At 36.8% G+C, this 21,865-nt stretch overlaps 1 long non-coding RNA gene across 2 annotated transcripts in view; it reads left to right on the forward strand.

The window, feature by feature from the left end:
• Window positions 1-11,590: 11,590 nt before the first annotated feature.
• The window catches only part of LOC103607457, a 51,011-nt gene continuing 40,736 nt past the window's right edge, over window positions 11,591-21,865 (forward strand). For both annotated transcript variants that reach the window (XR_551969.1, XR_551970.1), the window contains exons 1-2: window positions 11,591-11,692; window positions 13,120-13,215. This is a non-coding gene — a long non-coding RNA (uncharacterized LOC103607457). The remainder of the gene's footprint in view (window positions 11,693-13,119; window positions 13,216-21,865) is intronic.

The following is a 21,865-nucleotide window of genomic DNA, read 5'->3' on the forward strand; positions in this document are numbered from 1 at the left end:
GGAAGAAGATATAACAACTATACTTTTTTTGAAGTTGTTACAACAAGCAAATGGAAAGGACATTCTTGGGGGGGAGGGGAGAGAGGGAGGAGGGCGGGAGGTGTCGGTGAAGTGCCATAATAATCATATACATTGTATATTGACAAAATAAAAATTAAAAAAAAAAAGAAGGACAAATATCAATTTAATAATATTCCAGCCAAAAATGCATAACTTACTTAATCATAAGGAAATACGAGGCGAACTCACTTTAAGGGTCAGTCTACAAAATAACTGGCTTATGTTCTTTAGTGTAATAAAAGACAAAAAAAAGTTTGTTGCAGATTAAAGAAGGTCTTGGTAGACAGCCTCTAAAGTGGCCCCAGATGATCTTGGCCTCCTGGTATTCTTACCCTATTATAATGTCTTCCACTGAAATATGAGCTAGACCTGGTGACTTAAGTCTAATGAATAGAATACAGCAAATGTGATGGATGCCACTTCCAAGATTCGTTCACAAAAAAGACCCTACTTCTGCCTTGCTCAGTCTCTTACTCACTTGCTTTGATGGAAACCAGGTGCCACGAGCCAGCTGCTCACAATATGAACTATGGAGAGGTTTATGTGGCAAGGACTGAGGGATGCCTCTAGCCAAAAGCCAGTAAAAAACCCAAGTCCAACAACCCATGAGCAACCAAATGCTGCCCAAAATCCCATGAGTGATCTTCAAAGTGGATCCTTCTTCTCCAGTCAAGCTTTCAGAGACTAACTCCTGCCTGACCCCTTGACTGCAGGATCTTAAAGCAGAGACACCCAAATAAGCTGCACCTGGATTTCTGTCCAACAGAAACTGAAACAGTAAATGTTATTTTAAGGTTAAGATTTTAAGTAATTCTTATGCTGTAATAGGAAACTAATACAGAGACTAAAAAAGACATGACATCTAAATGCAATGTGTGAAACTGCAGTGGATATTGCAGGGAGGAAGAGATGTTATTATAATGGACTTTATTGGACAACCGCCAAAGTTAAATATTGACAGCATATTAGGTAATGGTTTTACACTTCCTGAATGCGATTATTGAGCTGTGTTACATAGGAAAATGTTCTTTTAGTAAGAAATCCACATTGAACTATTTAAAAATAAAAGAAAATGATATCTTCAAGTAATTCTTGCATGGTTCAAGGAAAAATTAATAATAGTATATATTGTAAGTAGAGGGAGTGATAAGGCAAATGTGGCAAATTGTTAATTTATGAATTTGAGTAAAGGATATGTGAGTTGTAAAATTCTTGCAGCTCATCTGTAACTTTGAAAGTATTTTTTTAAGGATTTCTTTTAAGAAATGTAGTTGAAAAGAGCAATTGGTCCAATGTGGCTTAACATGAAATGTTGTTTCTGTATTTTAAAATTTGATAAGACTGGGCGGGCTGGTTAGCTCAGTTAGAGTGTAGTGCTGATAAGACCAAGGTCCATGGGTTTGATCCTTGTGGCATCTTGCCACCAAAAAAAAAAAAAAAAAAAAAAAAGGAAAAATAAATAAAATAAAATTTAATAATACTTTCATTCCTTTAGTTAAAAAAAAAAAAAGAGAGAGAGAGAGGCTTAACTTTTTCTTTTGATAATGATACCTCTTGGTGCTTTTAAAACCAAACACCAGCATAAATATATTGTGCATATTGTGTTTTTCATAAAGGAATTGGATTTGGCCAATTTAGATTAATTAGGTTAACTTAGATTAAAATTTAGATTAATTCACATTAAAATGCTACTTACAATTTTCTGTATTTAAATCCTGCACTTATGATGAAATAGTGTTTTGGTCAAGGAGGGAAACTCAAGAGAACAAATTGGAAAGTTAACAACAAAATTCTAAGGCCTGCCTTGAGCAACAGGTCACAATTTGACTTTGGCACCTTCCTGACATTCTGTCTGGTCAACATTTCATGATGACCTGGGTTGCCATCATGCGTACCCTCTTTCCTGTGCTAATGCAAGGAAATTTTCTGATTTAAAAGTTTCGCATTACTTGAATTTTTTACATTTTAATTTTCCACATTTTAAAGCAAGTGTCATGGAAACAAATGTAATCTATCACCCCTCACTTCAATCTCCATCCCTTCCTTCCCCCTGTCATTCTCCTTCCTGCTTTTTACCTTCTTTGACCCCTTGCTTCCCCTTCTCTCTCGTATCCTTCTCTCTTTTTGACACCTCCCTTCCTGCCCCCTCTACACTAACCCACCTTCATCCAGTTTTCATCACTTCATGATTAGATCACAGCAATCACCTGAAACTGGTCCTCCGCCACCTAATCCAAATTAATATATAAATTTATGGGTATATACATACACATATATGTGTGTATATGTGTGCACATGCATATATGAACGTAAGTATATGTTAATATATGAGGGTACTTCAAAAGTTCATGGAAAGATTCATATTGTCTTTCAATTCTTTTTTTCCATGAGCTTTTGAAGTAACCTCCTACATGCATCATGTGCTTGCATAATATTGGTTTATTATATTTGCATATCTATAAAACTTTTCTATTCAAAAATTGTTTTTCAAAGGCAAAATTTTTTCTAAAAAGGACGTATCTATATTAAGTAAGTATTTTTGAAACTATTTTCTTTTGTTTTCTAAAACATAAAACATAACAAAAACAGAATAATTTGGGGGCATATACCCACACATTTAATCAGTATCTTTCTTGCTTACCTCTCTTTAATATTGTATCACTGGTACTTTTCAGAAGTGTGCATAATTTTCAATAGGCTCTTATAAAATTTTTTTCATAAAACTGCTTATAACTATCTACAAAGTTACCTTTAATAAAAATTAATTAATTTTAAAATGATCACTACTGCAATTGACTCTTCATTTCAGAACATTGCTTTTTCCTCAACTTTTTGTTTTGAAAAATTGTAAACCTACAAAAAGTTAGAAGAATAAACTTATAAGCCTATACTGAATTTACCAGTAGTTAATTTTTGAAAGTTCTCAATCTCTCTTTTTCTCTCTCTCTCCTGAACCATTTGAAAATAAATTACAGATATCCCTAAATACTCCAGCATAAATCTAAAAACAACAACAACAAAAATTTCTCTTATACATTATCTTACATAACCAGAAAACAATTTTCAAAATCAGGAAGCCTAGCACTGATACACTACTTTCCCAATATTATTTTCTCAACAATGTTCTTTATAGAGGTGTTTTTCTCACCCAGGATCACACATTACGTTTGATTGCCACATATCTTCAGTCTTTTTCAACGTGAACAGATCCCCATTCTTTTGTTGTCTTTCATGGCATTGTCACATTTGTAGAGTATTGGTCACTTGTTTTATAGAATAGCTCTCACATTGGGTTTGTCTGATTTTTTCCTCATGCATGAATACGGATTATACATATTAGCAGAAATATCACAGAAATAATATTGTGCCCTTCAGGGCATCACATCTGGAAGCTCCTGATGTCAGTTTGCCCCATTATTAGTAACATTAAGCTTAATCACTTCTTCGCTGTAAAGGCATCTCTTTTCACATTTGTGATTAGTCAGTAATCTGTTCTATAGTAGCTCTGTTCATAATTGCCAGAAACTGGAATCAATCCAAATGTCCTTCAATAGACAAATAGCTAAACAAAGTGGTACATCCATACACTGGAATACACTCATCAATATAAAGGAGCAAACTTATTAATACATGTAATAACTCAGATGAATCTTAAAGGCATTATCCTGAGTGGAAAAAAGCCAGTCTCAAAAGATTACATAGTATGTGATTCCATTTATATGCTGTTCTTCTAAAGACAAAACTAAATGATGGAGAACAAATCAGTAGTTGTTAGGAGTCAGGGAAGGTATGACTATAAAAAGATCACACCAGAGAGTCTTGAGGTAATATTTAACTATTCTGTATTCTGATTGTGGTGATGGTTACATGAATTTATACTTGGGTTAAAATTCATATAAAACTACACAACAAAAAACACTTTGTGTTTACAATAAGATAATTTTTAAAATAAAATTTAAAATAATTAATCTGTAAGGAGATACTTGGAGACTGCGTGAACATCCCATTTCCCTGACTAACACTCTGGTTTATATATAACCCAACTCTTTCTTTCATTCCCCACCTGAGCCCCTCGCCACTTCCACATGAACCTTGCAGTGGTATAAAGACAGCTGTTGTAGTCTTCCTCCCATGGTGAATCACCTCCTAATCCTATAGACTACGAAATTCACATTAGCAGGGACCATATCTGACATACCTTTAGCACAGTGTCTTTCTCATGTAGACACACTTAGGGAGATCACGAATGAACGTGGGTTGGTGCAGCACTCTTATGCCAGTGCCCATACACCTACAGAGGCTTCATGAAGTCCTGGCACAATTTTTTGTTAAATTTTAGTTTGTAAAATCTAGTTGCTTCCATTACAGTTATGGTAGATGATTAAAGAGCACATGAGATAGTCTTCTCATTACAGATACAAGCTTTTGCATTGGTGGTCATATGACACACTCTACCTTTGCATCTAGTTCTGTGATTTGCTGGTCACAGAATCTGAAATAAATACTTCATAATGCAGACATTTTCTGTTAATATGAAAGCTTAAGTTATTAAATCTACAAAAGCACTGAAGAACTCAGTGAGCACCCTTTATGTTAATAAAATAAACTTAATTGGTAATATGGCATGGTGGAGTGTCAAGGTGACAAGGGAGGAAGTGGAGTAAAGGAGAACTCACATTTACCAAGGCCCTACTACCAGCCAGGCTCTGCCTCAGGTGCTTTACAACCATTCTTCCAGTCCCCACCCCATCCTGGACACATGTCCCATTATGCTTATTGTAGGGTATGGATGAGAGGGTTAGTTCTACTCAGGAGGAGATGCCTACAATGCCCTGAGCCACATTGCTATGGCTCACCTGACATTAATGCCACTAATGAGGTCAATCACGTGCATGTTGCAAGTGCTATAGTATCCCTTGGGATATGTGGAGTATACTGACATTTATAAAGCAAATGTATTTCACAGGGCCTAGTTTCCAAAGCCCTGTTTCAGGTTTAGCCTAACTTTTAAAATTACACATAGAAATGTTAACCTTGCAAAAGACAGGAAACTTTCCTCAGGCTAACATCTTTGATATAGATATAGAATAGTAACACAGCAAAGTCACTGGCTCTCAAGGATGTCAGGTTAACCTATTGATTAATATGTTAAGAAAGTTGCTTTTTGTCATGTAAAAATACTGAGGAAACTGCTGTAGGAAAACACAGTATTTGCTAAGAAGAAGCTTTTGTTGGTGGATAAACTTAACCTTTTGCAAATTGCATTATGGAATGTCACTTTGTTATTTCACTGATGTTACTGTTGCTTTGCCTCCCACGGGTGACAGAGCTGCCAAAAATTACTCAAAGCCCATCTCTTCTGAGCAGTGTGAAGCCCCTAAAAGGTGTTAATCTCCCAGAACTCTCAAGAGAGAGGCATTCCTTCCATTTGGGAAATTAACCATGAATTGGAGTTCTCTTCCCACATTTATTCTCCAGACAAGGAAGTTACAGGAAGAGAACACAGGTGGGGTTTTTACTAAGTATAGTTTAACAAGTTTAACAATAGAAGCTGATAACGTTCAGTAAGAAAAGCAAGGTGACATTATCTAATGCAATTAAGTCAATCCACTAACAAAAGCTTGATTTTAGTAAACATTCTGTTCTTACAGCAATTTCCCAGTATCTTTACATATCAATCAGTAACCTGTCTGTCTTTGAACCAGCAATCTTGCTGTCTTACAATTCTTATCTTACAACAGAGACTATATAGCCTGGGGGAAATTTCCTGTCCCCTTTGCAAGGTCAATATTTGAAAAACTGCAAGGCTTTGGAAAACCAGGCCCTGTGAAGTACATTTTTTTTATGCATACTTCACATGTTACCAGCTTCTATTGTTAAACTATACTTAACCATAACTCCACCTATGTTCCTTTTCTGTAACTTTCTGGCCTGGAGAATAAATACTGAGACAGAACTCAAGTTCAGTGTTAATTTCCCAAAGGAGGAATGCCTCTCTCTTGAGGGTTCCAGGAAGTTTACCCCTTCAGGGTGTCTCACTGCTCAGAAGAAATGGGCTTTGAGTAATCCTTTGCATCTCTGTCACCCAAGGGAGTGAGGTGACAAATCCATGTGTGGCAAAGCAACAGGGATATTCTCCAACAGCATGGAAACTCACAGGCTGAGCAGGGGCACAGCCTGGAAGTGCAGGGAAGTTAATAAATAATGGGGGATGGACATCAGTGGATAAATGCCACAGCCTCTTTGACTTTCTGAGACACATTCCTCAGAATGTGGGACAATTCTGAGGCAAATTCCTATGGTTTTCTACAATGATCCCCAAAGTAATTGGGCCTCATTCTTCCACAGAAGTTTCCAGCTGAGTAGCATACCCTTCATCGGCTTTCTCCCTTGTCTCACTCATCTCGTTCTCTGACTTCTGCTTCCTGGGACCATTACCATCAGTTGTTAGGTAAACACATATAAATTACCTGCACCTAAGCACTTCCTTGTATTTGGCTCTGCTTTGTAGAAACCTCAACCAAGACATACAACCATATTCATTATTCTTCTCTTCCTTTAATAATAAAACTCCCATGTTTTGGCTGTGTGCATGACCATTTAGTTATAGATTACATTTTCTCACCATCTTTGCAACCAGGTGTTACTAGTGATTTTTTGCCTGAAGGATATAAGTGATTTTATATACCAAGTATTGCCTTTGCGAGAAATAAGGGTGTGCTTTTCTTGTTCCTTTTTTCATCCTTGCAGTCTAAGATGCAGATGTGATGGCGAGAACTAGAGTAGCTATCATGGACCCAGAGATAGAAGCAATATCTTGAGGATGGACTGAGCTGTCCATCCTATCCTGTGCTGCTTCCTGGAGGATTGTTGCAGGAGAGAATAACAAACCTCTCTTCTTAAGTCACAGTATTGTTGGGATCCCTGTTTTAAAGCAGCCTAGACTGTATCCTTATACAGGACAAGACACTGAACAAAGTTACACAGCTTTTGAGTAAGGCGTAGAGAGAAGATTTACATCCAGGTCTGTGTGCTTGCATAGCTCAAGCTCTTAGTGAGCCCTTCAATTATTGTGGATATGTGACAGCCCTCCTATATGCTGGAATAGTAAAAAGGCTGAGAAATATTGCATTATCTATGACATCTCCCAGATGAGAAGATTTACCTCTCCTTTTCCCTTGGGAGATGGAAAGATTAGTTCCGAGTCCCACCAAAATACAAATGAAAGTGGAAGACATCATGAAGCTATAGAGAAAGCTTGAATCTATTAAGGTCAGTTGCATCTTTTTTATAAGAACCAAAGCAAAATATTTAATCACTGTTATGGGCTCAATTGTGTTCCTCCCAAATTCATAGGTTGAAGCCCTAACACCTAGTACCTTAGAATGTGACTGTCATTGGAAGTAAGGCCATTAAAGAGGTGATTAAGTTAAAACGAGGCCATTTAGGGTTGGCCCTGACTGGTTTCCTTATAAGAAAATAAATCTGAACACACAAAGAGACCCCAGGGATGCCCACACAAAGAAAAGACCATATTGAAGAGGGAGCTAGAGAGCCACCATCTTCAAGCAGAGAAAAGAGGTTTCAGAAGAAACCAAACCTTAATTTTGGACTTCTAGCCTCCAGAACTGTGAGAAATAAAATTCTGTTATTTAAGCCACACAGTCTGTGGTACTTTGTTATGGCAGCCTTAGCAAACTAGAACAATCATTTACGCTTAAAACCAAGGAAGGATATAGTGTCTGCTTCCACCACATTAATAACTAAGCAAATGAATAAATGAATAGTGATGATGCCATAGTGCCGGGAAACAAGAAGAACATTTTGTTCTATAGTACATCATTCGTTAAATAAATGCATTTTAATTCAGCTTGACTGGGGGGAAGAATGGTGGCATGACCTAGCTTAGAAAAGTGTAGCAATCAGAACACAAGAGGCTCTGTGAAATATTTCAACTAAATACAAAATGACATTGGCCTGGATACATCTGTAGCCAAGTCAAGGACTCTGAAATGATGAAACAGCAGAATTCTGAACCACAGGCTGGATGGTTGCATGAATTTCCACAAGTGAAGAGTTTCTTAAATGAACCATTAAAATTTTATTAAAAGCAGGCCATAGCTAGAGGTCAGAAGAAAAGGTTACACAAGGTTACTGAAAGAACAATATTTCATGTTTGATTTTTAATGAACCATTTTTTCCCCATGGTTATAGGAATCTTCCTATATTCCTAAATAAAGCATTTTAAATACACAATACACAAAATTGCACCCATTGGATTTTTTTCCTGGAAATTTACTCTTGTATATTCAGTTTTAGTTGTTGGTACCATCATCTCCTAGTTCCCCAAAGTGGAATTTAATTTTTGTGTAGAACTAAGGACAAAACTTTCTCAGCCATCTCTTTTTATGGAACAGTATTCTGAGATTCCCAGGCAATACACCTTAAAACTTCTTTCCATTTGTAACTGTGTATCTGTGTAAATCAAAATTATCTTGCCACTGTACAAAAAAACTCAAACATAAGAGAATTGAAAAGCTGAGACTAATATAAGACACAACTCTCATCCATAATCTCTTTATTAACTTTGTATTCAAACAAATATCAAACTTTGTATTCCATTGTTTTAACTTACAAAATAAATATATGCTAATTAAATTTCCTTTTAATGTAATTTGCATATTGGTGTGCTGTATAAGATTTAATTTAGGGTAAAAAGTCCCCTATGGAAATCTCATGGAAAACAATCATTGTTCTCTAAAACAAAAAGATCCTTAATGAGAGACACAATAGAATGATTCCACCTGCCTCTTCAGCCCCATCCCTTGCTACTCAGCCACACATAGATCTCTGAAAAATCATCTTGTTACTCATTCCTCTGTCATCCTCTGTCTATGGTGTCCTTGCTTCTCCTCACATAAGACTCACCCCCACACATCCTTTAAGACTCCCTTCACACCTCTCTAAAAAGCCTTTCATGGTTCACCGAGGCACAGCCAGAAGAATGTCTTTCATGCAACGTTTAATAACATACGTTTTCAATTTTTATATTTATTTATCTACATTGCTCACTAAATTGAGCTTCTGGAGGGGGGATTGTGCTAGAGACAGCCTAGCACATGATAGATGATAAATATTTGAGAAGGAAGGAAAGGAGGGAGGGAGGGAGGAAAGAAGGAAAGAAAAAGGGAAGAAAGGAGGGAGGGAAGGGGAGGAAGGGAAAAACAGTGCATATTAAGGAGGACGTACAATGAGGTAAGTGTTGCCATTATGGTACAATTTGAAGAAAATATTGGCTAAGCTGTTTCTCAAAACTATTTTTATTATCTGGCTTTCAGCTAAGTAAAATTCCCACCAGAAGAGATTCATTTTGGGTTAAGAATTAGGACTCTGAAAGCAACAATTTAAGCTAGAAATACTCCTCTGCATCTAAAATATAACCTCATGTTCCCAAGTCTTTGGACGAGTTAACCAGAGGAGAGATGGGCCTGGGAAGAAGGGACAGAAAAGCGGATAATGAGACCCATTCCATGCCAGTTTCCCAGGGTGGGTGGGAGAGAAAGGACAGAACAGTCCAAGCGCGTCAGCAACAATTCAGGGCCCAGTGATGACATGTTTAAACACTGCCTTTTTGTGTGTTTTTCCAGCAATTCTGGGAGATGGAAGGGTGGCACATTTCATTTGGAGAAACTGAGCTCCTAAAAGATTAGATAGAGTCAAAACTGGCAACAGCAGCCCAAAGTTTCAATGGTCTCCTCTCCCAGACCAATGCCCTGTGGAAGGGAGAGAAATTATGTTGCCTTCCTAATGATAACATGCTGATTCTGTTTGTTTAACTAAAGCTACACCCGATTAGCAGACCATAATTATGGCTAAAATGCTTGTCTGTGATACAGTTGACAGAATGTCTGTTTCCCTGAGCTGAACTCCAAGGAAAGGTTTTGCTCAGGGTTAAGCCAGGCTGCCTGAAAGCGATAGGGCTGTTTCACTGTCACACTGGATATGTTATCTGAGCAGTGGGATTTCCTACAGCTTAGGTTTCACATGCTTTACTTTGATTTCCTGGGGCGATAAAGAAATTTGCTTGTCTTTTAATGGCACTTTTAGTGGCCGCAGCATGGTAAAACCTGAAGTACTTCCCTTTGTGTCTGGGTGGGAAGAGATTATTTTAGGGAATGCCCTCCCTACCCTGCCCCCGATTCTCTCCTTGCTTTTCAGGCTTTGCAGAAAATAGTAAAGTCTGGTCATTAATGATCCTTCCCTTCTCCAGTCAACTTTGAATTTTATTCTTAATTCCTTGAGACTTACAAATGGAAATGAATCCTTTTCTCAGTTGCTAGTGGTTATCTATAGTGCATCAGGAAATGTTCTCACCTTTTGCCAGAATCTTTTATATAGTTCTTGCTCTCTTCTGTCTGGTCCCTTCTCTACTCACTCTTATATGCTTTTTAAATCATAAAGCAAATTGTAAACTGAATTTGACTAAAATGCCATGAAATAAATCAAGGTGAGAAAAGTAAGCTGAGAGCAGAGTTGAGAGTAAGAAGAGAAATACTTGAATGGTTCTGTTGTGTCCCCCAACCCCCAACCATCCCAGACTTTCCTTAAATGGAGCCCATGGTTTGTGGGCTCTCTAATGAATAGAGGCCGAGAGGCAGCCTCACATTCGAGGCATGCTATTATCTTTTTTTTTTCCCCCTCATTCCTTCTCCTTAATTAGGGGCTTTAAAGGGAGGTTGCCCACAGTTTCTGACAAACAGCATTAGCTTCCTCAGATTGCGATGCTTGATCCTGGAGCTCTGTGCTGAAGAACTGACTGTTTTGTTGAGGGGTTACACTGCAACATGACATTGTTTACATCTGCAGAATGCAGCAGGAATACCTTGACAGAGAATCAGTGGCAGAGATTATGAAATCCCTATTCCTGAAGGCCTCATCTTCTAGGACTGAGTTTAGTACATCTTAATAATAAGGCAGGGAAATAAACTAGACCAGTTTTCACTGAGTTTCACAGTTTAACTGAGACCCATGATAAGATACATTTTGCCTGTAGCAAACATACACACACATCCCCCCAACGCACAAAATGAAAATTTCATAAAACAATATTTATCCCTACTACATACAATGTCTTCTACTTTCCATTCTATTTTTTCCTGTTTTTTAAAAATGCGAATCTCTACCCACTGACTTGATTCCCTCACACTAAGGAGTGGCAACCCACGGTCTGAAAAACACTCAATGGGATGTCCTTTTACTTTCTAGCCCTGTAATTCAATAAAGGCTGATTCTGAATTGAGGACAAGCCTGATGAGTTTGAGGTATGTAATAAAGGAATCTGATCAGCTCTGGGCTTGTTGTGTTTTTAAATCTTCCTCTGTGTGTTCATTCTCTTCACCACAGAGAGGATTCTATTATCTCTGCTCAAAGAGCAGACAGTGCTCGACTGTTTCCCCCTGCTTCTCTTTGATCCCTGCAGTCGTGCTCAGCCCTTCCCCCCAGCGCTCCCTTCCAGACCGGTCGAGGCTGTTGGGACTCGGGATTTGCTGGACCGGGGGCCTGCTGAGTGTTCACTGTTCCCACCTCCAACCTGCTCCATCCCGCTGCTGAGCTTTCATTCCGGATCTGCCAGGTTAATGGGATTATTGTTCTTCTCTGGTTGTTATTCTCTTATTTCATACAGGGTGTATCAGTTTGTTCCTGGAACAATGTTTAGTTTGCTGCTGAGATGACAAAAGTGGGTAGAGATTTTATCTTAGAAATAAATCTTCATCAGCCAGAATTTAATCTGGGAAGAATTTATCCACCCTCAAATTAGCTACTTTCAGTGGTGACTCAAAAATAAGATTTTTTTCAACAGATAAGAGGAAATGCAATGTGTCTTAAACCACAAACCACACATTTTTAAATGCATATATCACCACCAAATCAATTGTACAGCATTTTAGCTTCAACTTTTAATTTTGGTTAGAAAGATAAGTTGTTACTCATTGTAACAACATTTACTGGGCACATTTCTTGACCTCAAGGTATCTAGACCTTCAGAAGGGAGGTAAGAAATGCATGCAAATAGCCATCATACAAAATAAAATGTTAATGACTTATACACACATTTACACAGTATGTTTTTATACAGTATAAAGCCTAATCATAGTATCTTTCCCTTTTCAGAACTCATAAGAGTGAAAGAAATTACTGATTCCTAGTGTGTCTGTCTTTTCAAGATATGATATTGTCTAATTTCTCTATTCCCCATTTTAACTGAAAGCACGATTGATTGAATGAATGAATGAATGAATACTGAGTGCCTACTTTGTGTCATGTGCTGCAAAAGTGATGAAATGACCTTCCTGTTAACCTTTCTATGGTCTCTTGATGTTCTTCTCAAGTGAACTGGCTGTCCAAGAACTGGACTACATTAGGTTGGATAGAAACTGAGAAATAGAAAGAGTCATAAAAATAAGACCATTAGGACTCAACTCTTCCCTTCCCCTCTGACTGTCTAGAGCAGCATTATCCAATAGAAATAAAAAGTGACACAAAATATAAAATTTTTAAATAGCCACATTTGAAAAACTCAGGCAAAATTTATTTTAGTAATATATCTTATATAAGCCAAAATATTATTATTACAACATGTAATCAATGTAAAAAATATTAACAAGGTATTTTCCTTTTTTTTTTTTTTTTTAACTACTGTCTTCCAAATCTGGCATTTATTTTCCACTTACAGCATATCTCAATCTTGACTAACCATATTTCTAGAGTTCAATAACCTTGACTCGCTAGTGGCTACTATATTGGACAACACAGGTTTGGTTAAAAAATTTTTAAAAAGCAGAGTATACCCAGACACACTGGATAGGTTAAAAAAAAATTTTTTTTTAAGCAGAAGTAGAGAAAAGCCTGGATAGTTAACAAATTTCTCTAATATTTAGAGGAAGGAACTCTTACTTCATGGGGTGAGGGTGGGGGGTGGACTGAAAATGATTTTTCTCTTCAAATTGGTGGAGAAATGGGAGTTGCCACCACAGGATCTCCTCCTTTCTCTTCTTCCAGCTTCTCAGACCTGAGGAAATGAGGGAGAACTGGGGTGGAACCTCTCCTTCCTTTCTCCAGCACCCCAGGATCAGCATCTCCTCAAGGAAAACAAAGGTGAGCCCTACAGTCCTCACATTGGCATCATACCTTGCAGTTGATAAATGCTTTCACATACAGTAGCTCACTGGATCATTTTAATCACACTGTGAAGTAGTCAGTACAAATAGTTTTATCCTCATTTTACAGACGAATGCCCTGGATCCGGGGAGATTACACGACTTGCCCCAAAGTAGCAGTTAGTATCCAAGTGTTTTGAAAGTGTTTCATCTTGTATGTGTTCCACTAAATCAGAGATGTCTGGTGAAAGGAAGTAAAGAAAATATTTACAGAAGTATGGATTTTTTTTCTTTTTTGGCAAAACACCAAGTTTACCCCACACCCCCTAAAGAACAACTTGAAATAACTTTATGAAAGTATTATAAAAACAACCTGTTGGTCAATTGAGCCTTTAATTTTTAAGTTGGACAGTGTCGTCTAGGTTAGCCGTTTAGAACACCTCACTACTGAGAGCAAGTTAATACATTACAAAGGCAGAGTTTTTTCATTGGCTCTGAAATGTGTTGCAATCAATTTTGTCCTGGCAAACAAATAAAAGTGGATTGGCAGCATGGTTGTTATATGAGATGCTGGCCAAGTCCCAGCCCCTAGGATGTTGGCTTACCTACCAACAATACCTCCCTTTCAGGCAATGCCAGCTGTTTTATGAGCAGATCACAGTTCTCTGGAAGTGAGCTTTTGTGTTTTGCTCTAGTCAGCAGGATCTAACTTTACTACTGCCGTGTCGGGAATTACAGTAATTCTATTAACTTTTGATGCATCCTTTTTCTGACACTGTGTGTAAAACACTGGGACAGACTCTAAAGACAAAGAGCTCATTCCTTGAGAATAGGAATTCTGTCTTTTGAAAGGTCCCTAGAATAAAGAATGTTCAATGTTTATCACTCTCCATTTTAGAAGCATAATGAGCTCTAGAGCCACGTTCTCATTGATTTGTTTCAACTACTCGTGTGTTTTTCTGCTCCACCCAACTGTGTTCCTATTTTTATCTCTTTCATTCTACTCTGGAGCCATTTTGTTTCCTGGTTAGTTCACTATTCAAAATATTTTTTTCCTCTTTCATTTTATACCTATTTTAATAATTCTTGGCTATTGCTTTTCTCGGTTAACCTTTGGCAAATCATAATGAAATAAGTTTAGCTGCTTGTTTTGAGCAAGAGTTGCTGTAGAACTTGGGATGGTCTGGGAGCAAATTAAAAATCATTTAGATACCCCTCAGAATATGGATGAAATACTAAGATCCAGCTGGGAGTGAGTGTGTCCAGCTCTTGTCATTCACAGTAAATCCCCTGGCACCTCCCTACAGCTGCCACAGTGATGCTAATAATGGTGACTCCTTGGTTGAAGTGCTGAGTAGTGAATCCTTTGCCCTAGTTATGTGCCGCATACTGTGATTTCCTTAACAGTAAGCAAGTACTAAAAACACAAAAGGAAGACACTATGGCCCACTAAACTACTCTCTTTGTCTAATTTGTCACTCAGTTCTATGCCTTCCTTCCTCTATAGGAAATGGGGCATACATAAATAATATCCAACTTGCAGAAAAATATTAAAATATACAGACACTTTTGTATAACCAGCATTTTTCTTAGCCAAGGTCAAAGGTATAAATAAAGCAACTTAATATCCTCCATTCCTCTCTCCCCAATAACTGCCTCTCTAGAAATCCTACTCTCCAGAACCCAGTAATCAGGAATTACGGCAATTTACTTGCTCTACGAGGCCAATTCTAGAAGCTTATTAGCTATCTTTCTTTAGACATTTTTTAAAATATTTTTTGGCCCAATAATTTACTATGTAATCAGGAAAGGAGGCAAGGTTTGTTAGCAATTTAGAGTTAATGTTGCTAAAAACAGTCTGATCCAAAGTAACTGATATTGGAGCAAACACACCTTTATTCCATCATCATCTGTGTAAGTTTACCCATGGACATGAGAGAACAGACATTTATGGTAGGTTATATTCTTTGACAGCATAAATTCTACTCCACATTCAAAGTACCTCAGAGGACCCAGATGCTGCTAAGATATTTTACTGGTAAGATTCAGTCCTCCTCTCTATATCCTGCATTTAAAATTCAAGTGGTTTCTCTTTCTAGCTACCCCATAACTTCTTTGTTGGTTAAAAGATGTTCTAACATTTAAAACGTCAAATTATATAGCTGGAAAACTGGACTATCTGGCTCACATACTCCACCTTTCTCAATCCCTATATTCCTAACAACATGTATTCATTCTGTCTTTTCAATAGGCACATTGAAAGTATCTTAAAGAATTTCTTACTTGGATTTAAATGAGAGTATCTGCAAATACTGATTCAATTCATATAACACACTGAAAAGCAGCAAGAAAAATGATCTGATTGTCCATGTAGTCTGCATACTGGCTTGGTTTCCAGACTTGTGTTTGAAAGTGTATATATACACACACATTCTCAAGAGTTCTCATATTGCTTTTCTTTTATTATTTTACTAGACTATTTCTCAGAATGTTACACACACACACACACATGCACACACGCACGCACACACCATATTGAGAAAGTTCTTGGTTCACTAAAATTGCCTAGAGTGATTGCGTTGTAATAGGTTCCAAAAAAGTAATGTTCTTTCCTGTAAACAGCACTGGAGCTTGTGAGAAGGCACTGACCCACCCTTCCTACAGCTTTTTCATGCCAAAAAATATAAGGAAAGATGTAGCTCCCTAAGAAAGGGGGAGAGAATCTATTAGTCCCCTTTTAAATGAGTAGGATTTAAAGTTATGAACTAGAGAAAAGTAAAAATATAAAACAAATCTTTTCCAGAGAATAGTAAAATATTAGAGCCTTAAATCTAATGAGGACATGTCTTGCTTTCTTCATTATCATTGTCATACAAGTTAATCATGTTTATTTCATTAAAAAAACAGAAAACATAGAGAAGCATGGAAAGCATTACAATCCCCTACAATTTCATCTCCTAAACACGTACACATTTATAGACCATGTGTGTGAGTTAGTGTACACATATATACATATGGAATCTGATCCAGCAAATAGACAGATCTTTTTTAGCAAAATAATATCATAAATTATATTTTGCTGTATAAATTGACTTTTTTACTTAACAACAAATCAAGTAACTTGTCTGTCCTTGAGCCAGCAACTTTGTTGTGTTACAAAGACTTTAGCCTGAGGAAAGTTTCATATCTTTTGCAAGGTTAACCTTTCTATATGTAATTCCAAAAGGTTAGGCTAAACCTGAGACTACAGGGCTTTGGAAAATAGGCCCTGTGAAATACATTTGCTTTATAAATGTTAGTATATAACACATTTATGATCAGTTGCACAATAAAAATCCTTCCAAATACATTTTTGTGCATGTATCTGCTTATTTTTATGGTTCTCAGAATTGTAATTGACAGGTCAAAGATAATGCATTTTTATTTATTTGTTTAGGTTTTGAAATAAATAAAATTCTAAATTGCCCCATAGAAAAATAGAACCAACGTATATCCCACTATCAATGTACATCTCTTTCTCTTACAGTTTTGCCATCATTTGAAGATCACTTTCAGAATGATGAAAAATAGATAGATGTTACCAATCTGATAGGTGACAATTTACCTTTCTCTTACTCTCTTGGCATGCTTTACTTTGATTATTAGCAAAGTTGGTGTTTTCCATGTTTATTGACCATTTTTATATTTTTATTTTTTGAACTGCCTTTGCCCTTTTATTTTTTGATTTGTCTCTTTCTAACTGAATTGTAAGACCATTCTATCATTAAACTTACCAGAACTTTGTCAAAAATATTGCACATGTTTTGCAAGGTAGCCCAGATTTCAGTTGAGGGAGTAGGGAGGACACACTATCCACATAGCTCCTTTTATGTTTGTCCCATACCATGACTACAAGTGTGCATGTCTCTGATGCTCTAAAGAATCCTCTCATGCAAAAACCTTCATGAACATGAAAACGTAACTGGAGTTTTCATAGAGAAGATGAAAAACAGGTTTTGCAGAACACACCTCACAGAAAAATCCCCCATAGACATGTCTGTTCTTATTCATCGGCAGCTATATCTGGGGCTGGAGTAGAGGCTGGTTTATAAACAATCCAGTTCTTCTCAACTTGCTTCCTCAGACTTACCTTGATGCTCAGCCAAACAAAGGGCCCTCTAGTTACCAGAAATTGCCCTCCTTAGAAGACAGTTTAGCAATCATCTTAACTTGTTTCAAACATGCCCTTTGGGATATCATGCCCAGTCCCAGAAATTTACCAAAGTATTTCTTCAGATCCTGTTCTGTTAAATTCAAGAGTGTTAACTTTCTTCATGTAGTTTCTGCACATTTCTTGTCAATTTTATTTCTAGGTATTTTTTCTTCTTTGATTGCTACTACAATTGGTCACTTCGCTCCACTATATTATCTAACCAATTATTCTTTATATATAGGAAAACTATTGATTTAGATACTTTTTTGAGTGTAATCAACCACCTTGCTGATTTATCTCATTGTTTCTGATTTTTTTACTTCTCTATTTTAATTGATATTATTGATTATTATTATTATCTGCAAATAGTAATAATTGTGTCTTCTTTCAAATATTCATAGCTTTATTAATTTCTCATATCTATTTACATTGGCCAGTACTTCTAATCTAGTAGTACAAGTGATGATGGGGTTCTTTGTCTTTTATTGCAAAAACTTCTAATGCTTCCATTAAAAACAATGCTGGCTTTCATCTGTTGTGTAAACACACACACTCATAAAATTTTAATGTCAAAGAAATTTACATCTACTCTTCTACTGATGGTTTTGGTTTCTTGTTTGTACATGTGTTTTCTTTTGCTTTGTTTTTGTTGTTGTTTGTTTAATTAGGAAAGAATGTTGGATTTAGCAAAGGCTTTTAAGATACTAGTTAATTGATCCACACTAAATTTGAATTATCACTTTTTTAAACACTTAAATATATTTAGACATGTTTATGGGCTGTTAATTCTATTGCACTGATCTATAAGTCATTTCTAACACCAGTACAAAATTAGTCAACTTTTTGAACATTGTAACACATTATAATAACTAGCAATATAAGTCCCTTTATTTTTTTAGTATTTAAGACTTTCTTGGTTAGTGTGACTCAATATCTTAATCATTATTTATGTTATATCATGCAGACAGCTAAAATTAATAAAACAGAAAATAATACAAAATAATTGTGGGCACTTTGATTTAAGAATTAAAATAAAGTACCAAAATTCCAGGGGAAGCAGAAATCAGTATGAGCTTAATGAATGATAGAAATATCCACAGATTTATTTTTTTCAGCTGAAAAAAATGAGAGAGAGAGAGAAATTACAGAGTGATGTAGATGGTAGACATTATTTATCATGATTACAAGATATTCATTTTAGGTTAAAATATAGGAGAGGACTACAGAAAGCTCATAAAAATGGAAATAAAGGATAAAAATTACAAAATGCACTTTTTTTCTCAACATAATTTCAATCAAATTCAACACACTTTTGTAAGCAATGATAACAGCTATTTAGTTTATCTCTAAGGAACTGACTATCTTGAGTATTTAACAGTATCAATGCAGTCTTTTTTACATTAACTGAAGAAAAATTGGTGCCCTTTAAAGATTTTTTTAAGATTAGTGTATTAGTCCGTTTTTATGTTACTATAACAGAATACCTGAGACTGGGTAATTTATAAAGAACAGAGGTTTATTGGGCTCACAATTCCGGGACAGCTGCATCTGGCACAGGCCTCAGGTTGCTTCTACTCATGACAGAAAATGGCAGGCAGCCAGGGGTACAGGCAGAACACATGGTGAAAGAAAGCAAGAGAGAGAGGAGGTGCCAGGGTCTTTTAAACAACCAGCTCTCCTGAGAACTCATAGAGCAAGCACTCACTCACTACCCCCGCCCCCCAGGGAGAGCATCAATCCATACATATGGGATCCACCTCCATGACTCAAACAGCTTCCAGCACTGCTACATTGGGGATCAAATTTCCATATGAGTTGTGGGAGGACAATACATCCAAACTCCATCAATTAGGAAACAAAAAGAAGTCAGAAGGAGCCAAATCAGGACTGTAAGGTGGATGGCTAATGATTTCCCATTAAAACTTTCACACAATTGCCATTGTTTGATGAGAGGAATGAGCAGGAGCACTGTCATGGTGGAGGACTCTCTGCTGATGAGAGTCCAGGCATTTTTCTGCTAAAGCTTTGGCTAACTTTCTCAAAACACTCTCATAATAAGCATGTTATTGTTCTTTGGCCCTGAAGAAAACCAACAAGCAAAATGCCTTGAGCATCCCCCAAAACTGCTGCCATGACCTTTGCTCTTGACTGTCTGCTTTTGCTTTGACTGGACCACTTCCACCTCTTGGTAGCTGTGGCTTTGATTATGCTTTGTCTTCAAGATCTTACTGGTCAAGCCATGTTTCATCTCCTGTTACAATTCTTTGAAGAAATGCTTCAGGATCTTCATCCCACTTGTTTAAAATCTGCATTGAGGCTCACTGGTTAGCTTGTTGGTTAGAGCATGGTGTTATAGCACCAAGGGTTCTGATCCCCTTGGATCTGAACTGACCAGCCACCAAACAAAAAGAAAAAAAAGACTCTAAAAAAGTTGCGCTGATCTGGGCACAACAGTTTTGGCACCCATCAAATAGAAAGTTTGTTCAACTGTAATTTTTCCATCAGAACTGCATAAGCTGAACCAATTTTGATGCCTTTGGTGTTGGCTATTGTTTCTGCTGTTAATCATCAGTACTCTAAGCAGGGCATGGACAACACTAATTTTTTTTCCTTGCAAATTGATGTGGATGATCTGCCACTGTGGCCTTCATCTTCAATTTTGTCTCTCATACTTCCTTAAAATGAGTTATTCATTGGTTAACTGCTGATTTCTTTGGGGGCACTGTCCCCACAAACTTTTCATAAAGCATCAGTGATTTCATAAGTCTCCCACCCAAACTTCACCATAAATTTGATGTTTGTTCTTGATTCAATTACAGCAGAGTTCATGCTGCTCTGATAGGAGCTCTTTTCAGACTGATGTCTTATCCTACTTAGTGCCTCAAAGTAGATACTGTTTAGACATGTTATAACAAGTTGGTAAGAATTTATTTTGTGCAAAAAGTTTTTGCAATCCATGCATAGGTTTTTTCATAATACTAATTTTTCATGAACTTTTTGAAGTGTGTAGAATGTACCCTTGTTCTATTTATAAAAAGTATGTCTATGAAAAAAAACAATGTATTTACCCAAATAGTTACTAGAACAGGAATAAGGAATTATAATTTTTAATAAGAAGTTTATTCTAGTACAATAATGATAAATAATAGTATTGGGCCAAAGAAGAATGAATGATAATTTTTAAAGTCTTACGAAATGAATAAAAGTTTCATCACACCAGGAATTTGTTATGAGCATGTTTTGAGTTATTTTCTTTTCCAAAGAGTTTATTATTGTTTTAATTTATTTAAATATAATTGCATAAATTTCTGAAAACATCTAATTAATATCATAGTGGTCCTTGTAAAAGAAGAGAGTTTGAGCAATTCCATGAAGCTATAGAGAGGTGAGGAGAGATAATTAGATGAATAAAGTTTAAATAAGGTCCTTCACAGTATGTCCCCCCCATAAGCTCTACCCTCAACATTGCAAACTGCCCACATTACCTTGAACTCATTGCACTTCTCAGAAGACATCCCATCTCCCCTGTCATCCCGGCCTGCAGCTTCCACCCCCTGTTCCTCTAGACACTTGTGCTCACAGTGTCAGACACACGACTGTGAGCAATTGTCCCCATGCCCTTGTCTGAGACAGGCAGCCCTTCTCCTGTTCCCCTGCACCTCATGAACAGCTCTCTGCATCTCCAATTTTCTTGACTGTCTCCCTCAGCAGAGACACCATGGAAGGCATCTTAATTGTACATTTAGCATTTAGAATAAGGAGGCATTTAAAACATTGTGAAAATAAAAAGGAACCCTTTTTAGAAAATCTTAAGCAATGTGGGCACAACCCCTTCTCTCTCTATTGTACGTATTTTCCCCAACACCTTTGTGGTTAAAATGTCACATAATCATGTCATGTAATGTCGTTAATATCATATTATATGATTATTATTATATTAATAGTCCTATTCATGAATCAAATCAAGATAGCTCTCCTCCCTTTGTGACTATAAAGACTAAGGAGGAGGAAAAAGTCCAAGTCAGTAAATGTAAGAATAAGAGAATCATAAAGTTGGAAAGACTCATGAAAATCAGCCATCTGGTCATTTCTAGCCTTGCTATCTACCCTAAGTGAATCACTGTGCAGCATATGCATGTACTGAAACAACATATGGCACCCACAAATATGTACAAGTAAATGTTATAATAATTTGAAAAAAAAATAAAATGCCAATGCTCAGGTCTTATGCCAAAGGAACCTGATTGAACTTGTCTGGTGTGGCCAAGCAGTAGTATTTTTTAAAATTTCCCCAGATGCTTCCAATATGCCCCCAGAATTGAGAACAAACTGATCTAGCCCTACTCCTTCATTTTCCTGATGAGGCAAACATGAATGGTGAAGTCACCTGGGTGAGTAGGTAGGGGACACACTGAGAACAACTAAGGTTACTCAACATACAATGTAGTTCTTTTCA

This window comes from Galeopterus variegatus, unplaced genomic scaffold (genome assembly GCF_000696425.1).
Source record: "Galeopterus variegatus unplaced genomic scaffold, G_variegatus-3.0.2 Scaffold7442, whole genome shotgun sequence".
Classification (NCBI taxonomy): domain Eukaryota; kingdom Metazoa; phylum Chordata; class Mammalia; order Dermoptera; family Cynocephalidae; genus Galeopterus; species Galeopterus variegatus.